We start from the raw sequence: 23,361 nt of genomic DNA on the forward strand, positions 1-23,361 counted from the left end.
AAATTATTAATACAGCCTTTAAAGAGCAATAATACCTGCCACCCAAATGATGCATCAAAATTTATTATCTCAACATTTAAAAGCCGTAATATCAGTTTAAAAAAAATATATGTATATGCCGTGAAATTATTAGCACATTCTTAGAGCATTATTTCTGGTCATCAATTTATGCCTAGGTAAGTGGGTTAGGGAGGCAGGGGTGGGTGAGGGAGGCAGTGGGAAGGATGACAAAAGACTGGGATGGGGGATGGGTGAGGGAGAAGGTGGGATGGGCTAGGGAGGAAGGGGGATGGACGAGGGAAGAGTTGGTGGATAGACAAGGGAGGACTGCAATGGGTAAGGGAGAGCTGGGATGAATGAGGAAATTAAAAAGATTGTGAACCAGAGGGTGGGATGGGTAAGGGATAGGGTGGGTTGGGCGAAATTGGTACATGAATGAGGAAGGGGGTGAATGAAAAGGGAATGTGTGGAATGGGTGAAGGAAGTAGTGGGATGAATAGGGAGGCAATGGGACGGGTGTGGCAGAGAGTGGAATGGATAAGGAAGCTGATGGGATGGGTATGATATGCATGGACAGAATGGGTGGGATGACTGGGATAAAGTAGGAGGGGGGGGGAAATAACTCATGAGAAGGGTGTCTAAGCAGTGAATGATGGAAAGCGTTAAGTAAAGGGAAGAAAAGGATGGGTGATGGAAAGGGGGAGAGAAATGGCTGGATGGGAGGGGTGACAGAGTGAGTGGGATGGCTGAGAAGAAGGAGACAGACTGGGTGAAGGGAAGGGCGAATTAATAACACAAGGAGTGAGATAGGTGAAGGGGGAGGGAGGAGGGGGAGGGATGGGTGAGAGACTGGGTGTATTTCATGTGGGTTGTGTTGTGACAGGAGGGTGGAGGGGGTGGAGGGGTAACTGAGTGTAAGGTAACCCAGTCATTACCGTCACACACACACACACACACACACACACACACACACACACACACACACACACACACACACACACACACACACACACACATACACACACACCAACTGGACAAACGAAACGCACAAATCTCGCGAAACATCATCATAAAAGGCGCATAAAAATTTGCAGACAGAAAAAGAAACTCGAAAATACTGTTAGATATAGCGGATGAATATGCTAAACTAGTAATCCTACCCAGATGCATTGTCCGCTAACCTGCTAACACCCCCACACCCTTACCCCCCACACCCACACCCACACCCAAACCCTTACATCCACACCCAAAACCCTACATCCACATCCTCACAACCACTCCCACACCCACATCCACATCCTCACAACCACTCCCACACCCACATCCACACCCTGTCCGTCTACCTGTTAACTCACCTCCCCCCCCCCTCTCCCACACACAAAGGCACAGAAACAGGGTACACAGGTGTGGGGTACCAGGTCCACATGTATCATACCAACACGCACACGAGCTGACACGCACACCACTTCTAGAATACACACACATATACACGCACACACCACTCCTAAAAAAAAATACACGAACAAATACACTAACACTACTAGAAAAACACACACTCATACACACGCACGCAAACACGCTTTCAGGTAAACACACACACACACACACACACACACACACACACACACACACACACACACACCTGGGGGGCAAGCTAGTCAAATCCAGTTCACACACACACACACACACACACACACACACACACACACACACACACACACACACACACACACACACACACACACACACACAAGGTGACATTTTTCTCTCTTTTAATCCTGTTGCCGCCAGACTATTTTATTGAGCTGGGGAGAAGAGAAATAGAATGCAAGAGTTGGCTTCACCATGAGAGAGGAATAAACAAACTTCTTTCCTAATTTCCCGTTTTCTTATTCTTGATACCACTGGACGATTTTACACAACTTTGGAGACGTCCTAAGCTGAACAAAATCGTCTGGAAATAATAATAATAATAACAATAATAATAAATAATACGTGGTCAGGTAGGTTAAGATGGATATTATTATTATTATTATTATTATTTTTTACATTCCGGTGATTTAATTCAACAAAGGAAAACACCGTTCATAACAAAGGAGTGAATGATGGCCCTGTCTAACCTCTCCACTGTGAAGTATGTGTGATAAACAAAATAAAGTCGTTTGGGGGGAGTAAGGACTTAATAAGAAAGCTGTAACTCCTCTAATAAGTAACCCTGGCAATAAGATGACCCTTTATTTAAGCTTATTCTTGCAAACCCCGAAACTGAAAAAAATCGAGACAAAAAGAATAAAGGAGAAGTAATCGTAGTGAAGAGGTTAACACATTACCTGACAACGCAAAGCTAGACACCGTAAACAGTAATGCCTGAGTCAGTGTAAAATATCTGACCATTCTAACAGAACGAAAACTAAGGAAGAGACCAACGTATTAGCGCCTTCAGTCCGATACGGTATGGTTTAATGTTCTTGTTTTCTCCTCACAGTTTCATTTAGTCTTTTCGAAATGGTGGCGGTCGATGTAGCCTATAATACCTTCTTCACTACTAAAGGACTGTCTGAAACTAAATAAGGTCGTCTGAAGGAACATCTAAGGAAAGGTTCTGCACTTTTCCTTCTTCATTCTTCCCGTAAAAACGAGTCTTGGTTATCGTCAGGATTTTATTGTATGCTGGGCTATCATGGTGGTCGGCCGGAATGATCAAACATAGTATTTTAGTCAATTTCTATGATAAATAATTCTCTACTGCAGACAATTCTTAACAGGACTTAGATATTTTGTAGATTCTCCGTCACTATCCAGTGCAATTTGGTTGTCAAGTGAAGGGAAGCTGTACGAGTTAAAATAAAAGTAATAAACCCACGAGCATAATCATGTTCTGACCCTAGGCTCATCTAAAACGTGAACCCAGTGGACTGCAGGCATGATCTGTCCTCCTACTGCAGTCCACCATCCTTCTTTGGGGAGACAGGAAAGAAGCTGAGGGACATTTATAAAACCAGGCAGTTGAGCATCCCGGTTATATAGAGGCCACCACACGAAGGCGTCCCTCTCCATCACCATAACTTCGAAAAAAAAAAAAAAAAAAAAAAAAGGGAGGGGCAGTGAAAAATGTCCTTGGTTTTTGCTCTTGGTATTCCGCTAACAGAGAGGTACTGCAAGGGTCCGGTAATCTTCAAGAACTGAAACAAGGTAACAAACGCAGTATAAGATTTTCACTGTTCTTTCCAGGAATCTATAAAAACACACGCAGTTAAACGAACAATAGCAATAAAAGGCGAGGCGCAGGCACAAGCAAGCAAGACTGATTCCTATTCACATAAGAAAGAAAAGAATAAATACTGCCAGTGCATGTTGAATTGATCCCTTCGATGCGGTGACTTCTTTTAGCATTTTATTCTTGTAGACAAAAAGATGATATTCTTTTCCTTAAAGTAGATCTTTTTTTTTTTTTAAAGACTGATGTGGCTAAATATATCCTTCATTAACTCCTAATATGAGGCGTTTTTCTGAAGCCGAATAAGACCGTCTGGAGGTTGCAAAGACACACTGAAATAGTCTACTACGTCTTCATACTAAAAAGGTTAAAGCTGACACCTGTATCATCCTTGGAATACACTTCCTCGCCATCTACTTCTTGCTCTGCCCCCTCTCCCCCCCTCTTTTCAGACAAGCTCGGCAAATATTTTGGTGTGTTTCTACCAGCCAAATAATATTCTGCCGCGTTCCTACAGTTTTTCTTTCCCTACAAGTCCCCACATCATTTTGCTACGCTTCTAAAGGCTTCACATGATTTTGGTGCTTTCTTACAAGGTCCATAACATCTTGGTGGTCCCTAGTCAGTCAATCAAACAAGCAAAACCTAGTGAGTGAAGGCGGAGGACAAGCGAGGTGGGTGAGGCAAATTCCGCATACCTCAGCTACACTCCCACACAAACACATCCTTTATCACTTAGCATATAAACCACTAACACGCTCATTTAACCTAATACAGGCCTTACTACCTATAATGTTGTCGCTTTTGGCTAGGCATTAACCCTGGGCGTGAACTTCTCATAAGAGTCTCTCAAGGTGTTTACACTCGACAGTACAACAGTTCTTTATTTGAGTGAAAATTTAAATATGCCTCTTTACCTACGAACAGGACAAGTGTGATGGTGACAGGCAATTGCTTTTATTGCTCGTGTCCTTTCCCCAACACAATTTCCCTTGTTGTAGCAGAAGACACCCCGTATTAAAAAAAAAAAAAAAAAAAAAAAAAAAAAAAGTTAAGGCCAGGGTCTCCACAGAAACGAGAAAATAAAGGAACTAAATAAACTTTCTGTCGTCACATTCCGGAGAAAAGTCTGTTTATGCGAACCGTACTATATATATATATATATATATATATATATATATATATATATATATATATATATATATATATATATATATATATATATATATATAATCAGAGAAGACAACAACACATCAGGCAGCACACCGGCACAACTATGATGACTTACCTGGGATGAGGGGCGACACGCAGCCTGTAAGAGGAGAGATAAAAGAGTCAGTCACACGGCACAACACAGTACCACACATAAAATAACCTGTATTCTGATTGGCGGAAGGGATTTCATAGCACATTCTCTTCTGCGATTTATTGCACACGCAACACAATGAAGCAAAACAGAACCTACAAGATACTCGTACTATAAAAAGATGCTGTTGTCTGTTTTCATCCGGCAGAACGAAGCTACTCCCACAACTTCAATGTTACGTCGTGGCTGCGTGGATTTGGATGAATCTTACATGAGTTAGGAATGAGTCTCCTTGGTTACTAGTTAGACAACACTTGACCATCAATTGAGCTGAAAAGGGGTTGGAGATCTTCGTCAGATGAGAAGAAACGCGCTATAGGAGAGGATTTTCTTAAGGCGGTATACGCAAAATAAATCGCTGAAGAGGAAGCGCTGGGAATCCTAAGGGCAAAGAGAATACAACAAACAGAAATTTAACTAATACACAACGCTAACGTATACAGGATGAGGCCAAGACTCCCCGCGGTACAAAAAACAAACACCACTACTCATGTGTTTGGTTTACACGGGGGTTTATGAGTATACGTAATAATGTTGAGATAATAAAACAGGCCATCTCATAGGGAGTAAAATGGACGGTATCATTTCAGTAAAGATAAGGGAAACATACTGATAATAAAGGAAGATCAACATCTATTCACTTCAGGAGAGGAACTAAAGCGGCACTCTGAGATGGAGGGATGGAGATAGTGGATGGGAAAAGTGTAGGAAAGAGGAAAGGGGACAAGTAGGAAGGATGATAAAAGGTAGAGGGAGAAAAGGAGAAAGAGAAGAAAAGAGGTGGGGAGAAAGAAAAGAGGAGGAAGTGAAAGAACTGGGGGAAGATAAAAGTGGATTGGGAATATGGGAAAAAGAGAGAGAGGAGTATTGAGATGAAGCGAGAGAGAGGAAGAGAGGCAAAAGTCAAAGAAGGGAGGAAAAATGAGAGAGAGAGAGAGAGAGAGAGAGAGAGAGAGAGAAATGATAACAACAAGAAGCAAGACAGAAAGCAGAAGGCCAAGGGAAGCACTGGTTAACAAAATGCACACAGCCTGCCACCAACCACTTCACTTCAAACCAGACCGACTCATGGCGCCCCGGTGGTAATATCCATCCTACTAAGCCTGCGTACACACTCACAGATATGCCACCCACCCTCGCAGTCTCCAGGCATTGGCAGGACCTCCGGCACTCCAAGGACTAGCAGGAACTCTGGCACTCCTTACTGTACTCCTTTCACCTCAACCTGGCCCAGATTTTAGTCCTTTCGCAGCTTATGTCTCGCAGTGCAGTGGACGAAAAAACAGTGGCACGGGCTCCACTCCCTTTCCACAGCACTTCTTCGTGACCAGCACCATATTCCTGTGTTAATGTATTGTTACGGTTCGGTATTCAAGATGGAGAGATGGCAATTTTAGGCAAAGTTGGAGTAAAAAGGCTATGGCATATTTCCGTGCGCTAATATTCTCTAGTGCGATATTTATGTAACTTGAGCCGATGTTCAAAAGGTGTTAATATCGCAAGAGAAAGTGCTGTAGTAAAGTATAGTACTCGACAGCTTAAGAGGATTTGTAGCACTTCTTCGTTACTACTTTATTTTTGCAGGTCCTTCATTAATACTCTCTTGCGTGTTATTAAATCAACCTGTGTCAATATTTTACTGCCATGACGTATTTTAATATTTATACTGCTCTCCCCAAACAATTTTATCCAGGGTATGAAAGACTGTTTGAACGGGGGAGGTTGGGTAAGGGCTTTAATTAACCCCTACATTACTAAAATTCATTCCTAAATTGAACAAAACCGTACAGGTGGAGCAACTATTACCTAAAATATTAAACCACCGTACTGAAAGGGTTAAGAATGCCATGAGAATATTACAAGAGGAGTAAGATGTACCACGCAAGAAATCAGTACGGAAGATGTGCTAAAATGACTCTTTAAACCGACTAGATTGCGGTTCAAGGTCCGTATGCTCGTCGGTTAAGGAAGGTCCCTAAAACCTGCCTCTTAGCGTATTATTTTAGGAGAGGGGTGGTTAACATCCATGTGTACGTAATTTATGAAGAGTATGGCGATACTAGAAGGATTTATGGAACACAGAAGAGTAAGGTGCAACAAGCAAAATAAATCGCTTAGGAGAAGATGTAAGGAAGGGTAAGGTGTCACAAAATAAATCGCTTAGTAGAAGGTGTTAGGAAGAGTAAGGTGTAACAAACTAAATAAATCGCTTAGGAGAAGGTGTAAGGAAGAGTAAGGTGTAACAAACAAAACAAATCGCTAAGGAGAAGGTGTTAGGGAGCTTCCTCAGCCGACGAGATTACAGGCCAAAGTCTTCTCGCCCTCCTCCTGAGACGCCAAGCAGTTCGGCCCCCGAAGCCTTGAACTTGAGTGGGTGGCCAGGCAATAATGGGTAGGAAAATAACTTACCCCTGACGCGACCTTTCATAAACATTGATGTAGTGCGCTGGTCACGAGAGAAGGGTGTGTGTTGTAAGGGAGGCATGGAGTGGGGTGATGGGGAGTGTGGGAAGAAAAGACGAGAGAGAGAGAGAGAGAGAGAGAGAGAGAGAGAGAGAGAGAGCTATGGCGGAGGGAAAGAAGAATGGATGAGGAGGACACAATATGAGCGGAGACAGAGATGGGAAGAGAGTGGCGAGGAAAGGAGTGAGACAGGGGGAGGGGAAAGGAGAAGCGGATGATAAAGCTGGGGAGAAAGACAGAGGGGAAAAAATACATGTGAATAAAAGGGGAGAGGATGAGACCAAGGTGAAATGAAGGAGGCAGAGTGGGTGATGGAGGTAGAGAGATGGAGAGGGACTGAGGAAGAGGGGTAAAGTTGGGGGAATTAGACAAATATGGAGAGAGGGAAGAGTAGTGAAGGAGAGGGAGGTAGAGGTGGATGAAGAGAAAGAATGGAATGAAGATAAAAGAAGGAAGGATGGTAATTGTAAGGAGAAGAAAGGAGAAAGGGAGAGAGGTGATGAAGACAGAGCGGAATTGACTGGAGTAAGTAGAGCATGAGATGCATTTTATATGAACAACTTTATTAAATCCTCCTTATCCATCCTGCGAAAAGATGCACCGGCTATACAAAGGCGCATAATTGAACTACCGTACTGTATACAGTTTGAGGACCAACCCGTAGTGTGACCTTGGTCGATCATATATGCGTTTTGGTACAGTACTGAACAAAACACACTACTCAAGTAAAGGCAGTATCTTGGTCGCAGGGGCACGGACTGTGACGTATGGAAAGACGTCCCTCGTGTCTTTGTAACATCTTTCGATCAACTTTTTTTTTTTTTGTAGCGAGGCAGGTATACAGTTCTTCTTCAGCTCATCCACATTTCACTGGCTTCGGAAGTTATTCTAGGTTTATCTGACTGCTCATGCCGTAAGCGATTTCTGCATACAGTGACAGGTAAGTGATATGCGCGATGTGTGCTCTCCTCCTGCGCCCGAACATAGGAGAGGCTGTGATGGTGTGAACGGAGTAGTTGGGATGCTGCCCAACGAAAGGACGAGAGATGGATCCCTGAATTGGCAAGGAACAGTTTCTGGATATGAAATTCGTCATGTCTTTACTGTGCCCTGAGAAGGAAATGTGAAGAAAATACACACACTGAGATCGAGAAATTAATGAATAACTTTTAGACCGACTGCGTTCTCTGATATCGCACCAGAAATCCAAGCTCAATAAATATGGTTAAGGCATTTGTAATCTGGACAGGGAGAGAAAAGAGAGGAAGAAAGAACTGGAGGGCAGGAGGGAGGAAAGGATGTAAAAGGATGGACTTGGAGGAAGGGTGGGAGGAGGGGATGGGAGGGAGGGAAGTCAGACTACAGAGGAAGCTTTGTTGGGGGTCACTACTACCACCCACACGACCCCCACCACTACCACCCACACGACCCTCACCACTACCACCCACACGACCCCCACCATTACCACCCACACGACCCCCACCACTACCACCCACACGACCCCCACCACTACCACCCACACGACTCCCACCATTACCACCCACACGACTCCCACCACTACCCCCGCACGACCCCCACCATTACCACCCACACGACTCCCACCACTACCACCCACACGACCCCCACCACTACCACCCGCACGACCCCCACCACTACCACCCACACGACTCCCACCACTGCCACCCGCACGACCCCCACCACTACCACCCACACGACCCCCACCACTGCCACCCGCACGACCCCCCCCCATTAAAGAGTAACGTCATGGTGGTGTTAGGAGGAGGGTAGTATAGGTACAAGAGACAGACGATGACACCAGCCACACAACCACCACCACCAACACTACCACCGCTACTAACACCAGTATCATCTACGAGTATACCACGACGGCTTCCATCGAGACGACCACTTACCGTACCACCCACGCGATCCCCACTACTACCTCTGCCACCTACAAAATCACCACGGTTACTGTAACCACCCACACCAGCTCCACCACCACCACTACAAACAGCACCTGCATAACCTACATTACTTTCCTCACCATCTTAGCAATATATAAATACCACTCCAAGCCACACAAACTTAGCCACACGTCCAAGTCCACCTGCACCACTACAATCCAAACAGCCAACACCACAACTCACACGAATCCCTCTATGACAACAGTTTTGCCAAAGGCCGAAGACCTCCACCACTACAATTCAAACCAGCTACGCCACAACTTACAAGAAGCTCTCCATCACCACTCCATCACCACAAGTCAAATGACCTCCATCACTACTACAATTAACACTGCAAGGAAAGCAAGGTCGCCAGATTTTATTCAGGTGGGTGTTATAGGAGCCCGAGAGTAAATAAAGTCAACAATCGCAAGTTCCGAAATTTAAAAAAATAAATAAATAATCGACGTCAATTTCTTTATTGATTTTCACTGTTTTGTCCTACTTAATGTTGGTTTTAGTCCTATCAATTATCTTAATTAGTGTTCACTGCCTATCACGAGTATCTCCGTAAAGGCTTGTTTATCTCACTTAAGATAAGCTTAAATACAGGCTTCACCAAGAGTCGAGTGATTCAAAACTTGTAGGACATAATAATCACAAATACTGAATTGTAAATAAAGAGGTAAAGTCGGCATCAACAGTCCTGTCGCCTCTCCTGCTGCTCTCTCCACGGACTCTGAACACCAGCGTAGTGCATCCTCAGAAACCTGCACTGATGACACCGATCTAAGGTCAAATAAAGTCATCAGTGTCGGAAGCTACGGATTCGCCATACTGGTCTGCAAAGTCCACAGAGAGAGAAGCGAGAGAGGTGACAGGACTTGCAATGCCGCCTCTACATATCGATAGTGTTGCCTCTTGCCCCTGAATAACATAATATATATGCATTTCACGATTCACGATCCCCACACTGATGTTATCACGCTTTGCATTCACCATCCTTTACGGCTGCTAAAGTGTCCTGATTAATGCTGATCCATTACCCCAGTACAAATTACTGCTGTCGCTACTTAAAGAGTTGACGTAATGAATCTCACAAATACTAAGGGGATACATGAAGGACTATACAGAATATCGGAATACAAGGAATGAAGAAAGTTCGGGCTGGTATAACTGAGCTTACGGCTCCTGGTGAATGTCGGTCTCCCATCTACGAAAAACATAAAAAGGACATTGTATTAATAATCTAAGAAGCACCTTAATACCTTGAAAATTTACCCTTGATCAGCTATAAACCATTTTTTTTTATTGCACAATGGTTACTTGAAAAATTATATATATACCTATTTTTTTACGTACCAGTGACTATGCTGATTATAATTTCCGGCGGATTAAGCCATGATGTCAGAGAACCAGACAAAATAACTGCTCTTTACGCCATACAAAAAAATAATTGCTACATTTAGGAGAGCAATATTTTGTAAAAGAGCAAAAACACGTATTATGTGGGGGAGAACTTAAACAGCGAGATGTTTAGACTGGGAATGTCAGTGCTAAGGTTACGAGCAATATTCCTCGCATAACTGTCAAACTTGATCCATTTATCTATTGACTGACTCCGCATTCTGTGAGGAGCATCCAGGATACAAGAGCTCCAGGTTTGTCTATCCCTACTCACAATACCCCGTACACATTAACCTGGCCTAAAAACTGCCACATCAATATTAAACCATGAGCTGTAGCAAAGGTATCAAAACCAGAATATGGTACTAGTCACGAAGAAGTTTTATGATGAAAATTAAAGGTAAAGTAAATGCTATGGATAGAAAACAGAGCCAATGTATTCTCTAAATCTACCACTGAGTTCTCGGGAAATATGCTGTAAAAAAGTTGAAAATCTCCCACTTACAACGAATCGGCTAAACTTTCTTCAGCGACATTCAGTCTTCTTACGACTCCCTACGTAATTCATATCGTTCTCGGTCTCCCTCTTCTTCATCTTGTTAATGATCTTAGAATTACAAACGAAGCGGTGAGGATATATGACCAGCCACTTAACCCTTTATGTACCCAATGTTTTTAACTGAATGAATTCATCCGACGTTAGAGAACAGCATTCAGCCGTTGCAATGAACAGGGGCGAACTTTTGACCTTGTGGCAGTGTACGAATGCTCTTAACTTGGTAAACCAGCCTTACATGAGCGAAAAAAAAAAAAAAGTCTGATATTAATGAGAACAAATAAACAAAAAAAATGATTGTGTGGTTTCACCGAGAATAAAAGTAAATAAAATGAAGTAAAAGGTTGTATGAGTGTGGGCGCGTGGTATGCTGAAGTGGTGGTATGTGACGCTACTGACGCAAGCAGTGGCAGGAGCAGTTCATGTGAAAAGGGGGTGTCAGTAACTGCTTCACATCACCCGCAGCTCACACTGAGAGGTGTTTTACTTTTACTGAAGAAGAAAAGATGACATAAGGCGTCCCCAAGGCCAGAATTAACAGTGCTGAAAAAAGTTACCTGACGGCAGATATGCATAATACAGTAGTTATTACAAGTCCTAACATAGTCAGTGAAGAAACCTATAGAACGAGGAACCACTCCCAATCAGAATCGCACTGTCTGGCGAGAATTAGAATACAATGGATATCTCATGTCCTAAAAGAGTTCAGTACTTCAGAGTAAAGCACAGTTACGCCGCTGTCACCGTGGACATTGGTCACCACGAGTCAAGCCTTCATCACCTGCAACTGCGACACACTGGCCAACACCTACACCACAGCCACCACCATCATCGCCCCTACCACCATTCAACGCCACCCTCACTGCCGCCACCATTACAGCTTACGCCACCCCCATTGGCGCCAGCCACCATGCGGTCTCATTCCCAGCCCCTACGCCCCGTCCCCCTTCCCACACACACAGACCAGTGGCCATATTCTTAAACACTGTAATGAATCACTGTAGGAAATTGTTACCTTTCAATTCTACTAACGTCCTATGTATATTTTTTATTATTATTGGCTACGAAAATTTATGCACACTTCCTTAATTGCAGTCTTCTTTTTCTACCTCCTCCTCCTCCTCCTCCCCCTTCTCTCCCCTCTCCCCGGTCTCCAGCTGCGTGCGAGGAAGCGGGGTAAGTGGTGATTGATTTATTGCCGACTATAGTGCCGCTGAGCTCACTCCTGCACCATCCTCCCCCCTGACCTCACCCCCTCCAGCACCCTCCCCTTCCTTGGCTTCATTCTCTCTCTCTCTCTCTCTCTCTCTCTCTCTCTCTCTTTCTCCCCTAACTTCTCACACCCACGACCACTCTCTCACTCTCTCCCCATTTTCTCTCTTCTATTTCCCCTCCCATTACATCCCACCCACCCCTTTCTCTCTTTCTCTCCCCTCCCTCCCCGTCTCCCCGTGCCTCTCATCCCTATGTTTATGCAGCAACCCGACTCTGATCTATAATTATCAATAATCACCAGGCTGGGCGGCACCTCGGGAGTTATTTATACTGAAGTACTTAACGTCTCCTTACTCCACGCACTTCACTACCCGCCCCGCCCGTGACGTGTGTGTGTGTGTGTGTGTGTGTGTGTGTGAGAGAGAGAGAGAGAGAGAGAGAGAGAGAGAGAGAGAGAGAGAGAGAGAGAGCGAGAGAGAGAGAGAGAGAAAGAGTGTATGTGTGTAAGGGGTGTGAGTGGGTGAGAGGGTTTGGGTGTGGGGGATGTATGGAAGAGAAAAAGGCGAGATTTTATGTATATATATACATATACATACATATAGTGTGTGTGTGTGTGTGTGTGTGTGTGTGTGTGTGTGAGAGAGAGAAAGAGAGAGAGAGAGAGAGAGACAGCACCAACATCTACACTAGCCACCCATGACGTCATTCTGATCCTGCCACATCAAGAGCGTTCTCACTGACTGACTGACCCCACAATCCTAATGGCCTGCAGAACAGTTCATAGGTCCGTTCCCTTAGGTCCACCAATCCTCCTACGCACCACACACCTTTACACATTACCTGGCCTACCATCACTGCACCTTAAGGGGTACTGGTAGGAGCAGGTATCATTGCCCCCTTCTCCTTGACCCTTTCACTACGAGGTCACCCTTAAATTGAGAAAAATCGACTGGTTTTTGAAGGTATATTAAAGAGGTTAGAGTGGGTTAAGGGAGACTGTTGCTCTCTCTCCCCCTCCGGTGCGTCCCTGTCTCCGTTATCTCCCTCAATTTCCATGAGGCCACTATTACAAGATTCTTATAAATTTGGGACAGATCTCTGGTACTGAAGGGATCAATAAAACTGGTAGATGAGGCCACACACCATCCACTCACTTGATGTGGTGGCTTCAGGTGCCTCTACAATTAATTACGTATCAAATGGGTTCCAGTAGCCCAAGAAACCACTTACAATACTGGGTATGTACATATAACCAAACAGACGCCTGGTGGTTTAGTGGGTTACGGTTCTCTAATAAGATGTGGCAGATAAGTGTTCACCTCCTATGAATTCACAGGATTACTGGTCACATAATTTCAACGGCGTACGGTCACTCACTCTCGTCTGAAATGTCTGGATTAAGTACCCTCGCCTTGGGCCCCTACGCTCCTGACGGGACTGTAAAGGATTGGGTAATATAATAACTAATCCCTTCACTTCTAAGACTTTAAGCTGAGTAAAATCGTCTGGAGGCAGCAAGAATAATATAAACAGCACGTGGAAGGATGAAAGGGTAAAAAAAAAAATAAACTAAAATAAATCTACCAGGTGCAAAGGGAATGGGGAGCAACACCCACTCATGCTTCTCACTCACTTGATCCTACATGACATAAACAGTTTGGGTTATCGAAGGCTAATCCATTAATCTCGGGGGAGTTTGATGGCAGGAAGACGATGACAAACGACCGATAATCCCAGTCATCAATAGCCACTAAAAGACGAACAGATCAGGCGATGCTGAGACGAGTTTATCTCTTTCGTTCTGAGAATTAACAAACATAAAGATGGTGACGATAACCACAACCATTTTCGAGCAAATATTAACCTTGTCTGATCTGAAAACAAAATAAAGTTGCATGTTTAACGCTTCTAATGCATCGAAATAATGATAATATTCTCTCTCTCTCTCTCTCTCTCTCTCTCTCTCTCTCTCTCTCTCTCTCTCTCAAGGGTGTCAACAGGATACCACCCTACTTACATCAGGCAAGGCCTTAAATAGTTAACCCTGACAACGCATTTATTCCTTTATTCCTGTTACCTCCAGACGATTTTCCTCAGCTTTTGGAGAGGCTTTTGGAACTGGAGGGGTTACCTAGGGGCTTCATTGACCTGTTCAGCACGAGGGACCTTTCCAAAACTGCATAAAATCGTCTAGACGTAGCTAGAATTATGACAAAAAAAAAAAACTTCGCCCTCTCATTGAAGGGATAAAGAAGAACCACATAAAGAAATTCCTCGGGTGAGTCCTGCTTGCGATGGTTGTTTATGTTGGTGCCGGGAGAGGAGGCTGCGTGTGTAGGAGTGCTTGCTTGAGTGCATTTTTGTGGGTGTGCTTGCGTGTGAATGAGTGCCTGTTTTTTTTAGTGCATTTTAGTGGCGTGTGTGTGTGTGTGCTTGAGTGTTTGTATGACGGCGCTTGTGTGTGGGGGAAAGAGTGAGTGAGTGAGTGAGTGAGTGAGTGAGTGTGTGTGTGTGTGTGTGTGTGTGTGTGTGTGTGTGTGTGTGTGTAAGTGGTGGTCAAGGGCAGGCAGCAGAGGATGTATGAGATAGTCAAGACATATTTTCAACCCCCTCTTATCCCTGGGTAGTGCCTTCTTCTTCATCTTCTTCCTTCCCCTCTCCTCCTCCTCCTCCTCCTCCTTCTTCAGCATCTTCTTCTTCTTCTTCCTCTCCTTCTCCTCCTCCTCTCTTCCTCGTCCTCTTCCTCCACCTCTTCTCCTTCTTCTTCTTCTCCTCCTCCTCCTCCTCCTCCGCCTGCAGCTCCAGTTTCCGTCAGAACATCATTACTCATAAAATCGTGCACACTTAATAATTACTGTTACGTTATTATATTATTATTATTATTATTATTATTACTATTATTATTATTATTATTATTATTACTATTATTAACACTTTCACTGAACTGCAGCCATAAGCATTATCACTATGGCTGTTTGTATAGGCAGGCAGATAGTATTAGTTAATCATACACTTAAGGATACAAATAAATGGATGATGTAACTGAATCTACATCCCCCATCACTTATATGCACAATCACCATTTTCAATCACCAACTCAACGTCTCAAAGCGAATTCACCCACAGAGGTCTATACACTTCAGCCCTTCAGCACCCCAGATATGTCCCAAAATTAATAAAACCGTCTGAAGCATGAAAATGAAAGAAAAAAAAAGAAAGATGAAAAATTACGTCATCATAAAGAGGTAAGAAAGACCGAAAAAAAAAAATCCTCGGGTTGGACCAGCTGAATTCCCTTGTATATTAGATCAAAATTATAGGAAAAAACTGACATTAACTTGTACCGAGTAAGGATGTCTTGTTTCCTTAATTCTTGCTGCTACTGGACGATTTTATTCAGCCTGGGAGAGTACCATGATTCTGGAGGGGTTAATGAAGGCTTTATCTGACCACACATGTAAATAAAATCGTCTGGAAATATCAAGACTATAGTGGAAGAAAAAAAATGACATCTCACTGGAGGGATTAATGCCACACAGTAGAATATTAGAGCACACAATACAATATAAATCGCTAAGGATAAGGTGTTACGCTGTCTCCTAAGGGTCAAGGTTGAGTTCGCGATTTCAGGACGCATCATTAACTTCAACATGAGACCACGAGACCAATTTGCACAGCTCAGACTACCGGGTCACATCGTTATGCCATATCATTAGCGCCGTCACTGCGAGGGGCGAAGGAGGGTGTTACTGAAGCCCTTTATTGCGTGGGATGTCTCCTTGGCCAAATAAAATCATACAGTGCTACGGGAGTAAGAATATTTTAAAAAGGAATGAATAAAATGGAAGGAAGGGATGATGGGAATGTCTCTATTTTGTCAGCACTTCTGGACAGTGACAAAAAGCTAGTACCGGTACCTCGTTAAGAGATATAGCTTATTAGTCTCATTTTATTCACACTGTTGTGCAAAAAGGCAGAAACTGTGACTCTTTATCCAAACCGTAGTACAAAATGACAGCAGTACCACCTCGTTATACTTGTACAAAGAGTGGTGTAGAAAACAGCAGTACCACCTCGTTATATAAACAGGTTATTATGCCAAAGAGAAAGGTCAGGTCTCACTACAAGGTCAGGCCACGACCAGATCCCACAGCGAGACTTGCTTGTATAACCTGCACCGCCACTCTCTCACTTTTATGGGTTTACTACACTTCACTTTTTTAGACCTGTGCAAGACGTCGCGTATACGAGGGCGAAGTGTGCTTACTCAAAATCTTGTTTATCCCGTTACTTTCCATTTACATGTCGCATCAACTCCCACCCACGCTGATCAGCTCAGAATCCAACCTGGCCTTTTTACCTGCACAAGACGCTGGGTATCTGGGTGCAACGCATGATTATTTAACCCCTTGAGTCCCATTATGTAATTTCCTTTTTATTCTTGCTTCCCCAGATTATTTTCTTCAGCTCTGGAGATAATTTTCGAGCTAGAGAGGTTAGACATAGCTTTCATTTACCCCTTCGCTACAAGACGTTCTCCCCAAACCTGAATTAAGCTGTCTGAAGGTGACAGGAATATATCGCTAAAATAGGTCGCCCACCTGAAGGGGTCAATATTCTTTTACTTCTCTCTCGCCGCGCCTACTCCCATCCCTGCTTGTCAGTCAGTCTCCAATCACCCACCCCTGCCCAGTTTCAAGCTAAGTCTTAGTCACTTATCCCAAGCTACGCACAGAGACCAAACCCATTCTTCCTAACTTGATCGCCCCACTGCCGCCCCTTGGCATTTCCTTCTTCAGTCTCACTCCCTCACCAGTTCGACCCCACCTCATCCATTCTCAGGGTCGAATTCTAGTGCGGTTATGGGGCAGTCTAGCATCTCCTATGCGATTCAGTTTGCTTATTACACATTAATAATCTCGTGCACGGCATATTAAGGCACCTTGGCAGTGCAGTGGGACATTTCTAGCTGGAGGAAGCCATGGTACACTTTAAATCCAAGAAGTGAACAGAGGGTCGCCAAGGAATTAAAATTGCCTCGTACAGCTTAAATGATTTGGATTAAACAAGCCTAGTTGTTACCGGTTGTATACTACATTTGTAATATGGGCATAGTTACGTAAATGACATACTGTACAAAAGAATATTCTGAGCCATGTACTGAATCAAACAGGAAAAAGTGCTGAAAAAAAAAAAACTCACAAGACATCGAGAACACGGTGCTGAGAGGTATCCACTAACCTGACCTACCCTACACCCCACACCATCAACACAAACACCGGACAAAACCCACCCCATACCCACGCTATCAAGTCAACCCGCACCCACCCCACCCTCTGCCCAAGCACCCCTCACCATCACCACCATCACCCCAGTCCACGTCACTGGTGGGCATATCAGGCCATCTACCATCCTGACCAACAGAAAAACATAGAAAGAAGAAAGAGAAGAAAAACCCATGTTCCCCTGTCCTCCGTCACCCAGCCCTACCATCCCCACCTACTCGTCCAATAATTTCCCCCACACCCACACCCTTGACCTATCCCCCGGCCTATTACCCACCCTCTCTCTCTCTCCATGTGCTTTATCAGGTCAGTTCCCCCAACTCCCACACACCCACACCTACCCCACCCACTTTCATAGGTCAATCCCCTCCCCTCCCCCACCCACCATCCCTTTTTTCAGGTCAGCCCTCCCCCCGCCAGACCCCCCACTACCAGGTCGGTTCAAGTGACCTAATCAATATATGCAAAGATCCCACATTTGAAGAAAGTGGGCTGCATTTAAACCCTGGCCTCTCACACACACACACACACACACACACACACACACACACACACACACACAAATCCACCCCCCAGCATACACATCCACCCCCCCCCACACACACAACTCCCCCCAACACACACACACACACACACGGGAGTACCCAAATAGCCTGGGTCTCACGTCCTCCAAGACCTCCTTTACGGTCATTTACAGCTGGCAGGAGATTAATTAATTCACTGGTTAATTCATTAGTTCATTTACACAACAGGTAGTTAACGGTGCTAGGGATCGAGACTCCAAGACGCGGGGGCATGGTTTTCGATGGTCCAATTTCACGAGTGCGCGTAGGCATGTCACCGATTCCTAAACGATCCGGATTACCGTAACCTAGCCTAGGGCCCCTACTGCTCCAAGGGGTTTAAGTGGGACTGGGGTTTTCAATACTCACTTATAAGATCCTATGCAGTCTATTATGTGAGTGTCGTATGGTTATTGAATGCTGTTAGGCTGATGGGTTGTCATTAGAGTTTGGCGAAGGTATAATTATCAGCTCTACGGTACAATATGTTATCACCATCATCATCATCATCACCGTCTTTCATTATATCATCAGCATCATCATCATCATCATCACTATCATCATCATCCTTCCATTACATCATCATCATCATCACTATCATCAATATCATCATTATCCTAATCCTGTCCCCACTAACAAATGCAGTGAGTACAGAGTGCTCAAAAATGTTCATAAATGTTGAACGATGCACAATTACTGCGTACTTTTTTTCGCAGTGGCAATTAAACAGCCATCACATAATTCTGCATCAGTCATCAGCACCCTCAGCAGTAACTCACACCCAGCACTTCTTTAGCTATCATCAGTATCAGTGGGTGCTGGGCTCATCACCTCAGCACCACAACACAAGCTCGGCCCGTCATCACATCCCCATCACCACAACACATCACCAAAACATTTATACCCACCATCACACATTACCAAAACACTTCCACTCATCCACCACCACACCTCCACTCATCACCAAGCCACCAAATTTCTATCCATCAGCCACACCACCACACTCCCATCCTCCCACCAGCACCACACCATCATCTAACTTCCACCCACCACCACCAACACACCACAACTCTTCAACCAACTTACGGACAGCACACACACCTGCACACCACCACATCACCACACACACACACACACACACACACCACAACACTCCCATCCACACATTACCACACCACCACACCTCAACCCAATTATAATCACAACACACACCCACACACCATCACATCACCATGCTCACACCCACACACCACAACAATCTCATCCACACATGACCACACCACCACACCTCAACCCAATTATGACCACCACACCCACCCACACACCACCACATCACAGAACTCCCATCCACCCACTACCGCCCACTTTCGTATCTCCCATGTCAACATACGATGATAAACTGGCTGAGAGGAAATGAAAATGGTAGAAAAAAATTAGTAAGCCTTATTTTTTCAAGCGTTGCCATAGACGAAGAGTGGTTTCCTACAGCTTAATTGGTCTGGATTACGGCAGCCTAGTCTCAGACCCTCTCACGCCCTCCAAAGCCCAAAAGAGTGGCTGATACAGTTTTACAAGGATACGCGCTCTCTCTCTCTCTCTCTCTCTCTCTCTCACACACACACACACACACACACACACACACACACACACACACACACATACACACACACACACGCACAGGGACGGCAGCCGGAGTGAAAGTTGCCCCTCCGTGAGATGGACGACTTTTTAACCCCACCCACCCAACTCCACTCTTGTCGCCGGATTGTGGAGCGGAGGTGACGTCACGGGGGAGGTGGAGGAGGAGGAGGAGGAGGATAAGCATATAAAGTGTTGCGCACATAATACTCAGAAGGAAGAGTTCCAGGGAAGTGATCCACCCTTGTTATGATTATCGAAAAAAAAAAAAAAAACTTACTACATACTTGCCAGATTTTCAAGAACTATGCTTAACAACTTAGCCCAAGGACGTTTTATTTATTTATTTATCTATTTATCTTTACTTCGCTCAGGGTACTACCACTCGATTTCATTCAGCTTCGGAGAGATCGCTAATGTTGAAAAAAATTTGAGTGAATGTCCAGGTAGCAAGTCACACAAATCCCACCTACACACAAATCCTACCATCAGTCACTGGGTTGGAAGGAAATCACAAAATCCCTACCAGCAAAAAGGCGGAAGTGAAATCCCAAATCTCTGTTAGTTAATGAGGTATAGTGAAGTCCATAAATCGCTACAGGTCAATGGTTAGTTTAAAATCCCCAAATCCCAACGAGTCCATGGGTTAAAAGGAACTCCACATCACTACCAGTTCATAGGCTAAAATGAAGGCCCTAAATCTCTTACAGTCAAAATATTGTAATAAATCCCTCTAATCCTTACCAATCAGTGGGTTAAGGTAAATCACTATACATCAAAAAGGTTCACTTACAGCTCAAACCAGTCAAAAACAAAATCCCTGCCAGAAGCGAAAGGGTTCAAAGAAAATCCCTGGGACATAAGCGGTCAAAAATAAAATCCATACCACAAGTACTAGTCAAGTGGTACAGAGAAAATCCCCAAACCTCAATCAGTCAAAAAAGCGAACACGTAATCCTTAACAGCAGTCAGTATGAACAATTAAAATCCCTATATCTGAAAAAAAAAATCCACAGCAGCCAATGGTCGAAAATATGAATGACGACGTACTTCTCCCTCCTCCTTCCTCCTCCTCCTTCTCCCTGCTCCTCCCTTTTCCCTTCTCCCCCTTCTCCCTCATACCCGGGGCAGGAAATCACTTACACCGGCTACACCAACACGGGGGAGGCAGGCCGGCCGGGGCAACAAGGCGGGGGACTGTGCAGGAGGGGGAAGGGGGAGGGAGAGAAGGGCTAATGAGAAGAGAGGAGAGAACTGGTGAATTGAGGAGAAGAAAGGAGAGGGATATGTGAGGACGAAGGAACGAGTGGAAGTTAGTGGCTGAAGGGAGAGAGAAATGAATGAAGTGGATAGGGAAGAGAAGGATGAGAGGAAGCGTGAGGAGAAGAGGGAAGGAGAGGAAAAAGCGGATAGGAGAAAGCAGAAGAGAAATTGGTGGGGGAATGAAGAGAGAAAGTTGGTGAGTGAGGTAGGAGAGGGAAAGAGGGATGGATGGACGGAAAGAGGGAAGAAAAAGAATAAGTGGGGAAGAGAAGCAAGAAAAGACGGTGACTAAAAGAGATGGTGGGGAGGAGATGTGCGGAAAAGAGGTCTGGGTAGAGGCGGAATGGGAAAGGCGAGAGCAAGGGAGGAGAGGAGAAGGGTGACTGGGGAGAAGGAAGAAGAGGACTTGGTGGGTAGATGAGACGGGAAAGGGAAGGAGGGGTGAGCTGGGAGAGGAATTGATGGGGAGAAGAGACGAGGGACTATAGGGGAAAAGTTAGGGGAGGAAATGAGAGGTGGGCGACTGAGGAGAGAAAAACTGGACGTGGAGAGAAGGAGAGACAGGAGAGCTGGGAGAAAAAGAGAGGAAAGGTCGATGGGATGGGCGATGGTGTTTAGCAGAAGGGGAATGGGAGCGGGTAGGTGACTGTGGCAGAGTTTAAGGATGGCTTTATCTTTCTCACAACAGCCCAGTGATCTTACTATGGGTGGTGGTACGGGTGGTGGAGGGCGGAGGGAAGAGATATATGGGTAGGTGGAAGAACGAGAGGATAGGTATGGGACGAGAAGTGGGTGGGGAGGTAGCGAGAGTGAGTGGGAAGAAGACCAGATGATGAAGGGTGGGCGATGGGTGAGGCAGGCGGGTGTAGGGGCATATAAGGCAGGCAGGATGAGGAAAAAGAATGAGAGAGAGAGAGAGAGAGAGAGAGAGAGAGAGAGAGAGAGAGAGAGAGAGAGAGAGAAACCAGGCAGAAGAAAGACAGAACAGATGACCGACAGACGCAGAAAAAAAGAACGGGGTTTGTAAGATGACGGGTGGGCGGGAGGGTGGATGGGCGGGCATGTAAGGCGGGCAGGAAGTGGGTGCTTGGTCAGTAAACACCAGGCACCCTGTAGTACCCACCGCCGCTATGCTAATGCCCACACACCCTCCCCCCCCTCCCCAGGCCACCAGTCACGGCCCACCACGCACGCAGATCTTGAGGCATCTGCAGTTTTTGGTTAATATTCGTTATGTCGTTTTCATGCCCCTTTTGTTTTCCCATGAGTTGATTTTCTGCTATTTCCTCTTGCCATGTGTGTTCATTTATCTCTCAGCAATTCATTCTTTCATTCTTTTTCATGGGGGATGAGGTGGCATAACTATCCTCCCCAAATTTAGGCTCAAAGGATAATGAGATTAGATGCTACACACCTATGGAGCACTAACCCTCACAGATGGATTTGGTGGATTTGGTTTAGTTTCCCCACTGTCCTTTACTTCCGGTGGATGTAAAGTTAAGTCCAAAGGAGTGTTATTCTTCGATAAACGTTAGCCACTTTCCTGAAGAAAATGCCAGACCCTTTACTTAAAATGATTTCCCACAGAGTAAATGATGGTGAGTTTCAACATGACACACGAACATACAGCAGAAGAATATATTTTTCTGTTTAAAAAAAGGAGGATCAGTTTACATTAATCTTTACTCATTTTCTTCTTTCTTGTGTTTATGGACGGATGTGATGTGCTTTTACATATATACTGTTTATATATATATATATATAGATAGATAGATAGATAGATAGATAGATAGATATAGATAGATAGATAGATAGATAGACAGATAGAAACAGATATATATATAGATAGATAGATAGATAGATAGATAGATAGATATAGATAGATAGATAGATAGATAGACAGATAGAAACAGATATATATATATATGTGTGTGTGTGTGTGTGTGTGTGTGTGTGTGTGTGTGTGTTTGCGTGAGCGCATTACAGCAGCACTGAAGCCCTTGATTACCACCTCCACACTGGCCTTCATCGGGACCAATCTGCATATCTCACACGGTAGGCTAAATGCAACAGCTCACGAAAACAGCTATTTACATACACCACAAATACAAATTATAGAAGTATTAAGCAATTTGGTGCAATGACGTATTGTTCACTGAATTCTAACCATTTTCAGACAATAATCAGCTGTGAAGAAACATTTCGAAATTCAGAGGATGAGTACTGCCAACTTCTCGAAATTTTGAGATTAAATATTGCCAACTTTTCGAAAATTAGGGGTTAAATACTGCCAACTTTTCGAGATTTTGAGGTTAAATTTTGCCTTCACCTAGCACGACACTACAAGAGGATTTTCTCGTGACCAGAATAAAATCGTCTGCAGGTATACAAAAAAAAAAAATAATAATAATAATACAATGCGTCATCGGATTGAAGGGGTTGAGG

The sequence above is a fragment of the Coenobita brevimanus genome, chromosome 92 (assembly GCF_032717465.1).
Source record: "Coenobita brevimanus isolate Jiangsu-jjx chromosome 92, ASM3271746v2, whole genome shotgun sequence".
Taxonomy (NCBI): Eukaryota; Metazoa; Arthropoda; class Malacostraca; order Decapoda; family Coenobitidae; genus Coenobita; species Coenobita brevimanus.